The sequence below is a fragment of the Podarcis tiliguerta genome (assembly GCF_965153285.1).
Source record: "Podarcis tiliguerta genome assembly, chromosome: 1".
NCBI lineage: Eukaryota > Metazoa > Chordata > Lepidosauria > Squamata > Lacertidae > Podarcis > Podarcis tiliguerta.
Genome location: NC_139534.1, coordinates 73,838,492 through 73,852,939, shown reverse-complemented (window position 1 = coordinate 73,852,939; position 14,448 = coordinate 73,838,492). Strand labels below are relative to the sequence as shown.

Here is a 14,448-nt window from a genome sequence, read left to right as displayed (position 1 = left end):
CCCTGTCCCATTAAAAACGCACAAAACCACCACCCGAACAAACTCGCTCCACACAACTCTACCACCACAAAAATCCAAGGAGTATTGCAATTGCAGCGCTGCTTGGGTTGTTTTGCTGGTTGCGACTCTGAGTATATTTCAGGGGGGACACGCCCCCTCGCCACAAAAACCCACCCTTCCTTCCTACCTTCCTTAAACCCGCAGCCGCAGTCTAAAGAAGTCTCCCCTAAAAGGAGGGGAACCCCTACCTCGCCCACCAGTAATCGCGCGGCAGGCAGCCAGCCGCCCCCAAACCCGCTTCCTCCGCTCCGCTGCGCTGCAGCCTCGAGGGGCTCCCCGCCTCTCCACGTACCGTCGGATGGGACCAGCCGGGGGAAGCCCTGCCTGTTTGCCTGGGCTCCAGCGGCGCGCCTGCCTCGCTCGCTCTCTCCTGCCGCCCTCGGACACCCACCGCCTCCGTCGGGTGGGCTTTCCGCAGAGGGAAGTACGCGGCAAGTTGCAGGCAGCGAGCGAGCGAGCTAGAACTAAGTGCGCGCGTTGGTGAGCGAGGTCGTGCCATAGCCTGGCCAGAGGTGGCCACCCCCGGAGGCAGCGAGGGCGCCAAGTCCCTGCCAGCCGCGAAGCGAGCAGGTGTCTGGTGCTCTGGGGGCACCACCGGAGAAGGGCAGATCGGACAACAAACCTCGCTCGTTTGGGCCACGCTTACCTAGGGCTGCGCTCGCTCTCGGGCTTTACTTCCGAGGAAGCGGACGGGCCCGACGGGCGGATGGCGCCGCGATCCCCTCGCTTCCAATCCTCCCGCCCGCCCGGCGCTCCATCAGCTTCTTGAAGGGAATCACCCCCCGGGAGGGTCCTGCCGGAGCCCCGGGTCCGCAGCTCTCCAGCCCTCCCCTTCCGACGCCCTTTCGCGTCTCCCGCTTTGCTTGGCGCCCCTGCTGCTGCCCCTTTCCGGGGCGCCTCTCTCTCCTCCACCCAGCTCGGCTCGAGTCAACTTTTCTCCCCCCCGCCCCGTCCCTACCTTGCCGTCCACACAAAGCCTGCTGGGGTCTCCTCCGGAGAGTCACATCGTCTCCCAGCCGTCCAGTCCCTGCAGCCGCCTCCTGCAGCTCCAGAAACACAGGAGGAGGCGAGCAGCTCGAATGTCTCATCAAAGCTTTATGAAGGGTGGGAGGGCAGCGGCGTGGTGGGGAGCCTCTGATCTCGTTCTCTCCCTTCCTCTCCCCCCCCCCCAGCGGGGCGGAGGGGGGGGGGGCTGGCGTAGGAGCCTCTCTCGCACGAGCCCGCCTGCCCCCCCCCCCCGCCCGTGGCTGGCTTCTGCTCACTCAGGAATTATTTAGATCTCCGTTTGGGCTTCGATTGGTCAAGCCGCTTCCAAGCAGGAACGCCGAGGACTGGGGTGCCCGCTTTAAAGGAACCGCGCTATCTCTCCCACCCCATCCCAAGGCCGGACGGCAAACGCTGTTTGTTCCCTAGAAGGGGAGGGCTCCTTTTCGCCTGCTATAAACTTTTTTGTCCCTGCCTGGGTAGGGTTGGTCGACCAGATCCCTCTAGGGAAGAAAGAGGATCGGGTTGGAATAGGCACCCAGATCGTTCCCCCCCACCCCCACGCCTTATCGCGAAGCAAAGTTGCAAATAACAACTGAAAGCCAATAACAGACACGCATATTGCAGAGACTTATGCCGTCCCAGGTTAGTTTGAGCCGGACCCATCCGCAAGCTGGTCATGCTCAAGCCCCCCCCCCCATTACAATGCAATAGGAATACTCCGGAGTAAGCGGGTTGGACAGAAAGGCGGTGGGTGCGGAGATGGGTAGAATACCAATAATTTTATTATTATTATTTTCCCCCTTCCAGTGCCTGGCTTTTAACAGCAATTTTAAAATCCAGGGAACTGGGGCTTCCTCTCCAAATGTTACGAAATCCCTTAAAAAGCTAGAAAAGATTGGCTTACTTGTTCGTGCATTAAACAAACCAGATCCATTTAAATATAGCTCCCTCACTGACCTCTCCATAGTCTGCCTATTAAGAATGCAATCAAGATAATAACAAACATTCTTTATTAATGAAGGCTCCGGGTAACGTTACAACTAGTCACTTTCGAAGAGAACACGCAGCGGGCAAACGTGCTCGATCCAGCCAGCCGGCGGATTCTCTCGCAGACAGAACCAGACAGGCAGAAGCAACGCAACCCCAAACTCACCTTTCGCTTTAAAAAAACAACAACCAAAGCCCCGCAAAACTTAATTTATTCTTTGGGTTCAAAAGCGCGCCTCCTTGCAAAAGCCAGCCACCCCAAGTGGGCTCCTGCGGGGCTGCTTTGGGAAGCGAGAGGGAGAAAAGAGACCCCCCACACACACACACTACTTGCCCAAATTTTGCAACTCGTCCCCTCCCGCCCGCGCAGCTCTTTCCCGTTCATGCCGCCAACACAGATTAAATTATTGCTAGTGGAAATTGCGTGGCGGAGGTTAATAATTGCAGCACACGCCCCGCCCCTTCACACACGACTGAGCAGCTTCCTTTGATCTCGGCCCGGACGGAGAGATTGCATTGTTTATCAGCGGCTCGCCTCGAGTCAGCCTAGCGCCGGATCGAAACCTCCCGAGCGCCGCTAGGGTGGGATGTGCGGACGGGAAGCCACGCGCGCCATGCGTGGAGGTCACGTGACGCCCCGCCCGCCTCTCGGAGGGAGACGCCGCTGGCAGCACTAACCAAGAACCGCAATCCCGACGCATGCGAAGGATGCATCCCATTAGGGGGACGGGGGGGGGGGGGAGGAAAAATCGCTGCCAGCCTCCGGTTGCCGCCCCTGGCACGTGCTCGATGATGCTCCCTCGTCACTTGTTTCGCTTTCTCCTTAAAACTCTGGAAGAGGGTTTTCCCTACCTTGCGAAAAGGAGACATTGATTTGGAAGCGCTGAAGCCGCCCAGAGTGGCAGGGGCAACCCAGTCAGCTGGGCGGGGGACAATTAAAAAAAATATATCATCATCATTAAGCTGAAATACTTAGTTTTTTTGTAAAGTATTCATGCTTTTTCTTCCTTTCCTACAAAGGTGCTGCAGTTGTGCCTTTAGCTTGTGCTGCCAAAGATTTTGGTTTCATAAGGAACTTGAAATGTGGTCCTCATTGCAGTCCTCTACATGTCCTCAGGAATTTCAAGGGGTTCAGGATTGCAGATCAAGGCTCCTAAAGCATCTCCAAGGCCCATCCCACAGACAGCGATGCAAATGTCTGTCTTAGGCTATCTACACACTATACCTTTAAGGTGCAATTTCTATTCCTCCTCAAAGAATTATGGGTACTGTAGTTTGTTAAGGGGTGCTGAGAATTGTAGCACAGTGATACCTCGGTTTTTGAACATAATCTGTTCCGGAAGACCGTTCGACTTCTGAAACGTTCAAAAACCGAGAAACCGAGGTGCAAAGGCTGGTCTGCAAATTCAATAGAGAAAATTGGGGGGGGGGGGCGGGCTCAGTGAAGCTGTTTGACTTCTGAGGCACGTTCGTAAACCGAAACATTTGACTTCTGAGATGTTCAAAAACCGAAGTATCACTGTAGTATGAAGGGTTAACTACAGCGCCCAGTATGCAGCCTCAGCTGGGACAAGTAAACTAGCAGATAGGCCAAGCAAAGTCAACAGTGCAAGAGTGGCTCACGGTATTTTGTACAACATAAAATGGTGCCCAGCTGCCTTCAAGTCAAGTTGCGTAGGACCCAAGGCCAGCCAAGGAAATTGCAGAGCTTGAAGAGGAGGGAGGAGACACAGGATATTGGAAACGTTTCAGAAAAGAACAGTCAAAATGGTCAAGGGGTTGGAGCAACTCCTCTACAAAGAAAGGGGGTAACCTCTGGGGTATCTTAATTTAGGAGGTAAAGACAAGCAAGGTGGGGGGAACATGGTAGAGATGAACCCTCTTTCATAATACTAGTGCTTTGGACCAGCCAACAAAGCTGAGTGTTGGAAGATTCAGGACATATAAAAGAGAGTGCTTCCTCATAAAGCCACATAGTACCGTAAATTTGCTCCCACATAATGTAGTGATAGTTACTAACTTTGGTGGCTTTGAAACGCAATTGGACAAATTCATGGAGGATAAGGCTACAAATCCTCAAAGTAGAGACATCACCTTGCCAACAAAGGTCCGTATAGTTAAAGCTATGGTTTTCCTAGTAGTGATGTATGGAAGTGAGAGCTGGACCATAAAGAAGGCTGATCGCTGAAGAATTGATGCTTTTGAATTATGGTGCTGGATGAGACTCTTGAGAGTCCCATGGACTGCAAGAAGATCAAACCTCTCCATTCTTAAGGAAATCAGCCCTGAGTGCTCACTGGAAGGACAGATCGTGAAGCTGAGGCTCCAATACTTTGGCCACCTCATGAGAAGAGAAGACTCCCTGGAAAAGACCCTGATGTTGGGAAAGATGGAGGGCACAAGGAGAAGGGGACAGCAGAGGATGAGATGGTTGGATAGTGTTCTCTAATCTACCAACATGAGTTTGACCAAACTGCGGGAGGCAGTGGAAGACAGAAGTGCCTGGCGTGCTCTGGTCCATGGGGTCACGAAGAGTCGGACACGACTAAACGACTAAACAACAACAACAACAAGGCTACCAATGTCCACCAGCCATAATGGCCATGTTCTGTCTCTGCTACTGGAGGCAATATCCCTCTGAATACCAGCAGCTGAGAATCACAAGCAGATCCTTACTGGCTTCCCATAGGCATCTGCTTGAGCACTGTGAGATCAGGGTTTTAGTCTAGCTGTGCCCTTGGTCTGATCCAGCAGGGCTCTACTATTTTGGTACATGAGGCAGACAATCCCATATGCACCTCTCCCCCCTTCCAGGGAGCAAGAATCCATCAAGATGGTGATAAAGAATGAATGAATGAAATACAGAGGAAGGAAATGGCCAATATATCTTAGATTTAATAAGAACAAAAGAGGTAATTCTACAAGCGGCTCTTTTTAGAGGGATCACACTTACAGTGTGATCAAGAATACATCTCCTGAATATCCTGCCTCTAATTGCACCAGGGAAGTGTTTGATTTCGAGAAAGATCAGGTGCCACAGGTCATGTAAGCTTGCTGTTTTAAAGAAGCAGGGCTTCATTTGCCTTTAAGCAGGTATGTGACAGGTAGAAATGCTTCACCTCTTGAAACTATCTGTGGTATCTAGTGTTAAAGAACATGAGACCACTGCCAAAAAGAAAAGAAAAAGAGATGTGAAAGTCCTAGGCTGTTGAAGTGTGCATGGTAGACTCCATCCACAGTCCTAGATGTGTGCAGGTTTGTAGTGCACACACATCAGTGAGAAAATGGTACCTTCAAGCATGTGCAGAGTACAATTGTTTATATTTTATAAGTTTATGTGATGCAGGGCTAGAGCCTGGCTCAAATCAAACTTCCTTGTTTCTCACTACTCCCCATCCCGCCCCAGTCATCCTCCTAGCAGTGCCAATGGAGGTATGGAGTCATCACTAACAAAAAGAGAGGTGTCAATGTGAGGTCTCCAGGGTCACAGTTGCCCACTGAGCAGAAATCTTCATGAAAGTGCAATGAGAAGGATGTCTGGAGGGGCTTAATGGCCAAGTAAGACCAAGTCAAACTTCTCAGGCCCGGGCTGCACTTTCAACCCAAACATGCATTTGGGGGACCCATTTCTTAATTTTTTACCATGTATTTTGCGTGGTCGTAGTTGAAGACCAGAGTTCTAGCCTGACTGGGTGCAGCTGTCCAAGGTCTTAGACAAGAATCTAACCCAACTCTGTTACCTGAACTTTTCTCTCTCTCCCTGCTGAACTAGGAAACTATGTATAAGAGGCAGATCTGGGCTTGATGTTTCCCCAAAATGGGGAGAAGCCATGGCTTAATTTTCCTAGAACCTTAGGGATGTAAGCTGATATCTGCAGCACCTAGCAGAGACTTGTGCAGGCCGGAATCTCCACACCTTGGAAATAAGTCTAAAATTGCCTAATGTTTAAACTCCTTCCCCATCTTACGTAATATCTTGCCTGATTTTGGGGAGAACTCCAAAACTTACAACTATGTTGTGACATGTTGGAGTGTCCCAATAAATATCCAACTGCAACTTTTGGAGTTGTTTCTTTTACTTTTTAAAAGGAGATGCAGAGAGCTGAATGGACTACTGTAATGCATACTGACTTCAGTGGTACATAGCACTAACCCTGGTTAACATGGTTATAAACCATGGTTAAACCATGAGGGATCTCACAGACAACCATGGCATCTTATGTCACATCATAGTTTCTCTCACTTCTACTTCCACCCCCTTCACCTCTCCACAGCTCCAGCTTGCAACCCTAAAGGCCTTTCCAGCATCCTTATACTGGCTGTGCCTCACCATGTTATCAGTGTCGGCAACCTGCTTGCTATTAGCTGGATATATGGATGAATGTATGGGGCATGGAAAATTCCTCAGCCAGACTTGGCATCTGCCATAGCAGCCCCCTCCCTTTCCCCACTGAAAAGAGCTTTTACTCCCTTGCATGCAGTGTACTGGACTGGAAATTTGAAGTGTAACCACAGATGCTGAAGGAGGCCTTTTCTTCCCCAAGCTCTATCCTCCTTTTCATACATTCTAAAGCTTTCCTCCACACCACTCTCAAAACAATGTTATCTCCCCTGCCCCTCACCTTTCCCTCTTGTATGGGTCTAGCCTACATTTCCTACAAACTATATACAGTGGTACCTCGGGTTAAGAACTTAATTTGTTCTGGAGGTCCGTTCTTAACCTGAAACTGTTCTTAACCTGAAGCACCACTTTAGCTAATGGGGCCTCCCATTGCCACCATGCCGCCGCTGCACGATTTCTGTTCTCATCCTGAAGCAAAGTTCTTAACCCGAGGTACTATTTCTGGGTTAGCGGAGTCTGTAACCTGAAGCGTCTGTAACCCGAGATACCACTGTAACATGTACTAAGTGGAGCTGCTGCTGAGTGCAAATCAAAGTGCTGGCTATTGCCTATGAAGTCTTAGATACCTGAATGACCATCTCCTCTAATGTGAATCTGCCCAGCCTTTAAGATCAGTTGTTGCATCCTTGTTGCACATACCTGAGGCAAGATTAGTGACTATGAGCAAGAGATCATCCTTGGTGGTGGCACCTTAAACGTGCAACTTCTTGCCCTAAGAGTTTAGGTCAACCGTCCCCCCCCCCCATCCATTTTTCTACTAGCAATTGGAAACATTCCATTTGAAACACTGCTCTTTGTGTTCTTGTGATGATGATTTTGCTGCTGATGGTTTTAGTGTGAACAGCTGCATTTCACTGGTTGGATTACCGTGTTTTTGTTTTTTAATGTTAGATTTTATGTTTGTAAGCCACTTTAAGCTATTCCGCTGAGAGGGAAAGTGGGGCTATAGGTGATGGATTTCTAACATTTTAAGAGAAAGGCAAAACTTCATTAGCTAAAATTAAACACTTCCCCCACCCTTCAAAAGAGCCACATTTTAATCTACCTATAACAGGCTCCTAGGATTCTCTCTCTCTTTTTAAAAACATAAACAAACTTCTCCTTGCTATCTATTTAACCATCTGTTTGGTTAATGTGATTTCATCCCAAACCAATTTTCTGAAAAGAAAAGGTCAAGAAAATGTCCTGGATTCTTGTTTCTCCTTGTCAGGAAATCTAAATTAATCCTGATTATACAAATGAGAGTGATGTCAATGAACTCAGAGTTTTGACACCAGAGTATTTTTTTCTATTAATACTTTTTAATTGGCTGAGGTCACTTCTAATACTACTAGCAGCATTTTATATTTAATTGTGTTTATGCGTGTTTCCTAGTTACGTATGTCCAGCTATTCCTGTCCTCCTCCTATACTCCCAAATACAAGCAATAGGAAGTTGCTTGAAATCAGCTAGCTCATGCTACAATTTAAATATAATAGCAGCAATAATCAGAAATGGAGCTACTCGACACAAAATGGAGCTTGTAGACATGGCACGTAATTTAGTTTAACTTGTATGACAACATGCTAGCTATGGGAGGGCACCATACAGATTGTACTTTTTAGCCAACACAGAAATCTCAGCAGAACACACTAGATGGCCCTCTGGGTCCCTTCCAACTCTACAATTCTATGAAATCCATCATTTGCTGCTGCACTCATTGGCCTACATTGCCCAGTTAATTATTATATTATAAAAGTGTTGGTTTCCACTACAAAATGTTAATTTCCCAACCATCACAAAGGGGGAGGGAGAAGCAGAAATAGTGGTCTTTCATGAAAACAATGATTTCCACTGATCTGAATGAACACATTCCTCTTCCTTTCTGTCTTTTTCCATTTAATATGAAGTAAGTTACTGGTATATTTCTACAGCCACTCCTATTGCATTATCTGCATGCCTTACAGACACACAACACTGTTCCTAGTATCCATCTCATGCAATAAAAGTGTTAACAGGGCCATTATTTTCTGAAGAAGAAGAAGAAAGTAGGAAATATACATTTTTTTGCAAATAAACTGTATTTTCTACAGTGGCTCCTCTGAAACCGTTTTTCTCCTGGCTTTCAGTAACCACGCACATCATTCTTCTTTCCAAGAAGTTAACGTTATCAATGCTCTATTTCAATTTCTCCACAAACCCAATCCTAAAAGTGCACCTCCAAAAGTGTGTATCCATCAAATAAAGCCGAACATTTTATAAGTGGTGCCATCACTGATAACAGAAGAGCTTAAGAAGAGCCCTGTTGGATCAGACTGAAGTCCTGTCCATCATCCTGTTCTCACAGAGACCAACCAGATGCCATTGGGAAGCCCACAAGCAGACCCTGAGCACACCAACACTCTCCCCACTTGTGGTTCCAAGCAACTGGTATTTACAGACATACTGTCCCCAGCAGTGGAGTTTGAACCAAGTAATTGTTGCTCAGAGCCCTTGATAGCCTCCCTTATTCTCCATGAATTTATATAACCCTCTTCTAAAGTTATTCTACTTGGTGGCCATCTCTACTTCTTGTGTGTGAGAATTTCATAGCTTAACTGTGCACTTTGGCATCTTGGCTCCTTCAAAGATGAGTAATTTGGTGAAGCCCAAGGTTACTTCTTAAGTAATGCATGGGATTTAGTATAATATTTCCACCCCTTAAAAAATTGGGGTGGGAGGGACCTTCATGTTATTGTTGCAAGCTATCCAGGAACCCAACATCAGTATCTTTACACTGAATTTCACATTACAAGCGGGGGCCATTTTAGGCACGTCCAACTGGCATGTGATCGCTGATGTGCGGGACCTTTTGGACCTGGAAGAAGGCAGAATGGGAGCAGTGCATAATAGGGCATGCTTATATGTGTTTCACCTGTGCGTGGGTGGGCTGGGAGCAGAACCCCCTATGCAAAATTGTCGCTGCCTGTAGTGCTTTATTAGTGGTCAGAAGTGCACTAGTCACTCAATGTCTATTTTCCTTATAGGCAGCCTGTCTTTATTCCATGCCCAAACCTCAATTGCCTCAGGCAATTCAGATTCTGCATCAACAAAAGCTACATTCCTGTATAGATTTTGCACGTTTATCAGACCTATATAGCTTATCACTGTTTGTGTTTTTTATTTTGGCATGCTGCTGCTGCAATCCTATACGTACATCCCTGGGAATAAGTGAATTCAGTGGGATGGACTTGTAAGCAGACATGCATATGGATTGTATTGTGACTCCACTGGTCATGGGGAGGGAAATAAAGTCATCTATAGCGTTGGAGCCTTGCCCCAACAACTAGAAACCTTATTCAGCCTTATTCAGATTTATTCAGATTTGCATTTTTCCCGTGTTGCTGCAGAATCGCAGCATACATTCAGTTCTGGCTATCAAGGAGGGGAAACTTCCAAAGGTCCTAGCATAGCAAAAATCTGGGGTAATGATGCCCTGAACCACATAGGAGAAATGGATAATATAGAGACAAAGGCCTATCATTAAATATAGCAGCAATGCACACACTGTCCAACCCAGAAAGCACTGGGAATAAGATGGATGCAAGGTTTAGTTTGTTGGGTCCAATGTCATCTTTCCTGATGCTTGAGATATTTCACTGGTGACAGAGTTATACCTTGTGCCTATGCACTCACAACTCATAAGAACTGGGAATTAATTTCACCGGTGTTACTGGATTACTCTCATGTGCTCTGGTAGGCATTAAAAAGTTAGTGTCTGAGCAGAGAGCAAAGTATCTGGGTATCTGGTGTCCAGAACCTGAGTGCATTTCTGCCTCTCACTTCATGATTCTCTGGGCTAACAATACCAGAGATCTTGACCACATGTCTTGGTGATAGCTGAAAATGAGAAGAAATAACAGGAGGGGAGATCATCATGCAGACAGAGAGAAAGTGCAGCAAAAAAACCCAATCCTTTGTTAACAAGAGCCCCAACAAGATAGGCTTAGCCACAGAGAGATATGGGGAATCCTGCCATTGGATCTCTATTATTCCATTTCCAACGAGCCTTTCAAGTGATTTTCAACCCAGTTTATCTGCATTGGACTAGACATATTTAAAATATGTGGTTTATTGCTAAATTGCTTCAGGATGTTTCATAAGAAGAGGTTCATAGATTCAGGACTGACTAAATGTGGGAAACTCTTCCTGCACTGTGGGTCGAAACATGCTGGAAATGACTTCTCCTTCCCTTCCAAGAATTTATTGAGTTTATTGATGAATTATTCATGATATTTCTCCCTTGTTACCCATTAGGCCCGGAACTCCTTCCCAGAACTGTGCCACATCTTCATCTTCCTTCAAATTCCTCAATAACTCATTTTTTTCACAATGCTTTTGACCAGAGACTTTAACTATTGGTGGGGAACCTGTGACCCTCCCAGTGTTGTTGGACTCCACCTCCCATCAGCCCAAGCCAGCATGGCCCATAGTCAAGGATGATGGGAGTTGTAGTCCAGAACCTCATTCCACATTAAGAAGAAAACATTAAGTATATATAACATGGATCTCTTCTTTCCTCTGCTCTCTTCCTTCCCATCCTCATTCAAATTTGAATTGTAAAGTCTGAGGCTGATGGAGAGATGGGCAGAGAGATAGATTTCTGTCAGGTCCTGTCTCAGGACTTAGTGGTTCCTCCTTGCTGGGGACTGGTAAATCTGAAAGTAGGTTGTATGAATAAAAGACTGTTGAGGAAGCCCGGGAGAATTATGGAACTATTTTGTCTTTCAGAGTATAAATGTCAGCAGAATGCTAAGAGTTAAATACCCTACTGGGTACCAATCCAAACCACAGTGTTCTCTTCAGCCACTGTGTATGGCTTGTGGTCAGAGATGAAACTTATATTGAATTACATATGCATAAGGTCTAAGGGGTTCCTTATTAAAATGACTCATTTGTGTGCTGTCATTCATTTCATTGAATATGTGAGATGTTGAATCTACCATTAACTGAAAATCCAGACCCTGCTGATACCCATTAGAAGATGGCCAAATGCCAGCTCCATTGGTTCCTGCCCCCTTGAATCCATACTAAAGGTGAGAATTCCTGTGTGGTCCATTGATCTGTAAACTGGCAGATGCATTTGACCCCTGTGGCCAAATCTATTGTCTCTCTCCATCCTTGTGGCCAGTCATCTTGTTTGACCATTTAATACTGGTATCTAGCAATGGGTAAATTATAAAGTCCCAGGACTCTTTAAGATTTCTCCACAATTGTTTTTGTTCTGGTTTGTAAAGCAAGACAAAAGCATATTTCTCATTCATATGTTGATAGTGGACTATAACAACAGTAGAACCCCTCAGAGGTATAATAAAACAAAATTATTACAATATTTTTTTCTTTGATTTTATCTTGCTTCCATGACCTACAATCTATTAACTATACAACTGGTGGATAGTAAAACCAAATGAATGCATGAAAGAGTGTGGTTAAAAACAAATCTATCTTTGATATTCTTATATGGAAGGAATCGGAATACTTTATATCTCGAGAAGATTCTGAACATTCCAAAACAGGGCAGGCCCAGATAGGCTCAGTTCCAATTAAAGGAAGCAGAAAATGGCCAGTCAAATGTTCTCTAGCTTTTCTCAACAGGAGCAACCATTAATGTTGAAGTCATCTCTATGATTTAATATGAAACGTCAGATGTGCTGTAGACATTGTCACAAGAAAACCTAGGATCCTCTTGGTTCTGGAAATCAGGTACACCTAGAAAGTCAGTTTCATTCCATTGTCCCCTATATAGCTCCAAGGTCTGCTGCATACTTTCAACCTGAGCAATCAATCACTGAGTTGATACCTCACATCAAATTTATGGACATCCTCACCTAGTGATTTCACAGAGGTGTTTCTCCAGCATGGGAGGCAAGATAGAACCCTGAGGGGTCACATAGTATCAATGCCACACAGCTGAGCAATAATTCTTTAGCATCACATTCTAGAATAGGTGATACAAGCAGATTCAGAACCCTTGTAGTGTGGTACCCTCAAACTAGACTTGTTGCCTAGGAGATGGTATGTCATGTCATCTTTCCAGTGTGAGTGAGCGAGTAACAGATATCTATCTATCATCTATCTATCTATCTATCTATCTATCTATCTATCTATCCATCTATCTACCTATCTATCTATCTATCATCTCAATTGAAGGCATCTGACACCCATAGAACAGTCTAATTGCTAGACAGAAGCTGTTTCATTTTCATTATTCTTTCCCAAAGATTTTTCTGAAATCTAATCTTTGGAAGAATTGCTACTTAATGTGGAAGCACTCTCCAAGCTCCCTCCCCTGCCCCCTGTGGTCCTATTCAGTAGTGATCACATATCTAACCCACATATGCAACATGCATTACTTTGCTGTGCAATAAAACATGTTTATATCCTGCTATGACATTACTGGTGCTTACTCTGTTAAAAATTGACTTGCCAAGTGTGTTTTCATTAAGGAAAAGAACTGAAATAGAACAGAAGGCTGGCTACTATTAAGATTACAGAAATTTGTGAAACAGACAAAATTGCACATAGAGTCCTGTGATTCATAAGCAGGTTTCAGGCTACAATCCTGTACTTGCTTACTTGGGCGGGGGGAATAGTCCCTTTGAACTAAGCAGGGCTTACTTCTGAATAGGCATGCATAGGAGTGCACTGCAGAACAGTGCCACTACTGAGCTTGAGAGAAAGGAGGGATTGACAAATAAACCTGTGGAGCATTCTGAGCACCTATAGGTGAAAACAAGTCATGTGATAAAATCAGACCCACCCACCACAAGTGATGATGGGTGAGGTCAGCTTTTTCACTCTGAATGGCAGCAGGGCTTCACACAATGCTGAACCTGCTACAGAGCTGCTTTGCTTTTGCCACTGCCTGATCCACCTTGCCTGGCTTAGTATTCTTTGCCCTTGCTTCCTGGATCTTGACACCACATGGATACAACAAAAACAGGGTGCGACATAGGCACATCCCCTGAATCAGAATGCTAGCTGCAAGCTCCATATTCTGTGAAATCTGATTATCAGAATCAAAACTGGCGTTCACTTTTCAGGCACAGACTCAAGTTTGCCATTGTGAAGATGCTATTATTTACGGAAACCCCATCTTCAGACTCACACCCTTGTTTAGCAACAGGAAAAATCTGCTAATTGAGTTAAATTTGGCAAATGTTTCCATTGTTTTGCATATGTCAATTCAAATCGGGAACCCACGGGTTTTGCATTATTTTCCAGCTCTGTTTGCACAGCCTCTGTTTGCCCTCGAGAGCTGGAGCCAAAGCTTTTCTTTTTATAGGAGTGCCTAATTTGCATTGTAGAAGCGCTTGCCTCGGTGGTGTTTAGCGTTGCTGTTGCTGAGGGTTGACGTTAAATAGCAAGCTAAGCAAAAATGGCAACAGATTCAACTTTTACTGGCATTCAAGCATCCCTGCAGCTGCTTGAATGGTGTGGCTAAACACCACACACTGCATTAGTGGTGTCTGGTGCCCATTGAGACTGTGGTGGGGGCATTAAGGCAGAGAGCCCAATGGTCAGTGTACCCAGAGCCAATGACAGCTGCAGCCAACTAATTCTACTCTTCTCCACAACTCCTCCCTGCACAGGCAACATTGTCACGAAGGAGGAAAACTGCAGGCTGTACCACCCCTGGACTGGTTGTCTGTTTAGAAAGTAGGCAAATGGGGGTTGGCTGAGAACAGACCAAGGTTAGCAGAGCAGAGCCCCATTTGCTTCAATGGACCGGCCTCCAGTTAGCTGCATCATTGCTTGAACTCGGCCAATGGGTTGCTGGAGAGCAGCTGGTCTTTATTGAAAAGCACCATAAAGCACTGACTCATGAAAATGCAGGCGATTTGATATTTAAAAGCCTTGAAGGCTCATAAATCACCAGAGATTAGATTGCTAAAAATACTGTCTTCTTTAATTTGTGGAGTTTCTGTTCCCCACCCCCACCCCCTGCTGTTCCTGAATTAGTAGCTCCTTTCCCCTCTCCACCAGGCAACCCT

General features: G+C 46.0%; 1 protein-coding gene across 6 annotated transcripts in view; it reads right to left on the bottom strand.

Moving 5' to 3' along the window:
• The window catches only part of BDNF (brain derived neurotrophic factor), a 70,192-nt gene that overhangs the window by 35,856 nt on the left and 19,888 nt on the right, over positions 1 to 14,448 (bottom strand). Inside the window, exon 1 of one of the 6 annotated variants that reach the window (XM_083441080.1) lies at positions 1,019 to 1,510. The exons of 3 other annotated variants lie outside the window; for them this stretch is intronic. The gene's annotated coding sequence lies outside the window, so the exon portion shown is untranslated. Of the gene's footprint in view, positions 1 to 352; positions 431 to 706; positions 720 to 1,018; positions 1,511 to 14,448 lie in introns of those variants that run through there. 2 more of the 6 variants (XM_083441084.1, XM_083441083.1) reach the window with 2 other exon arrangements.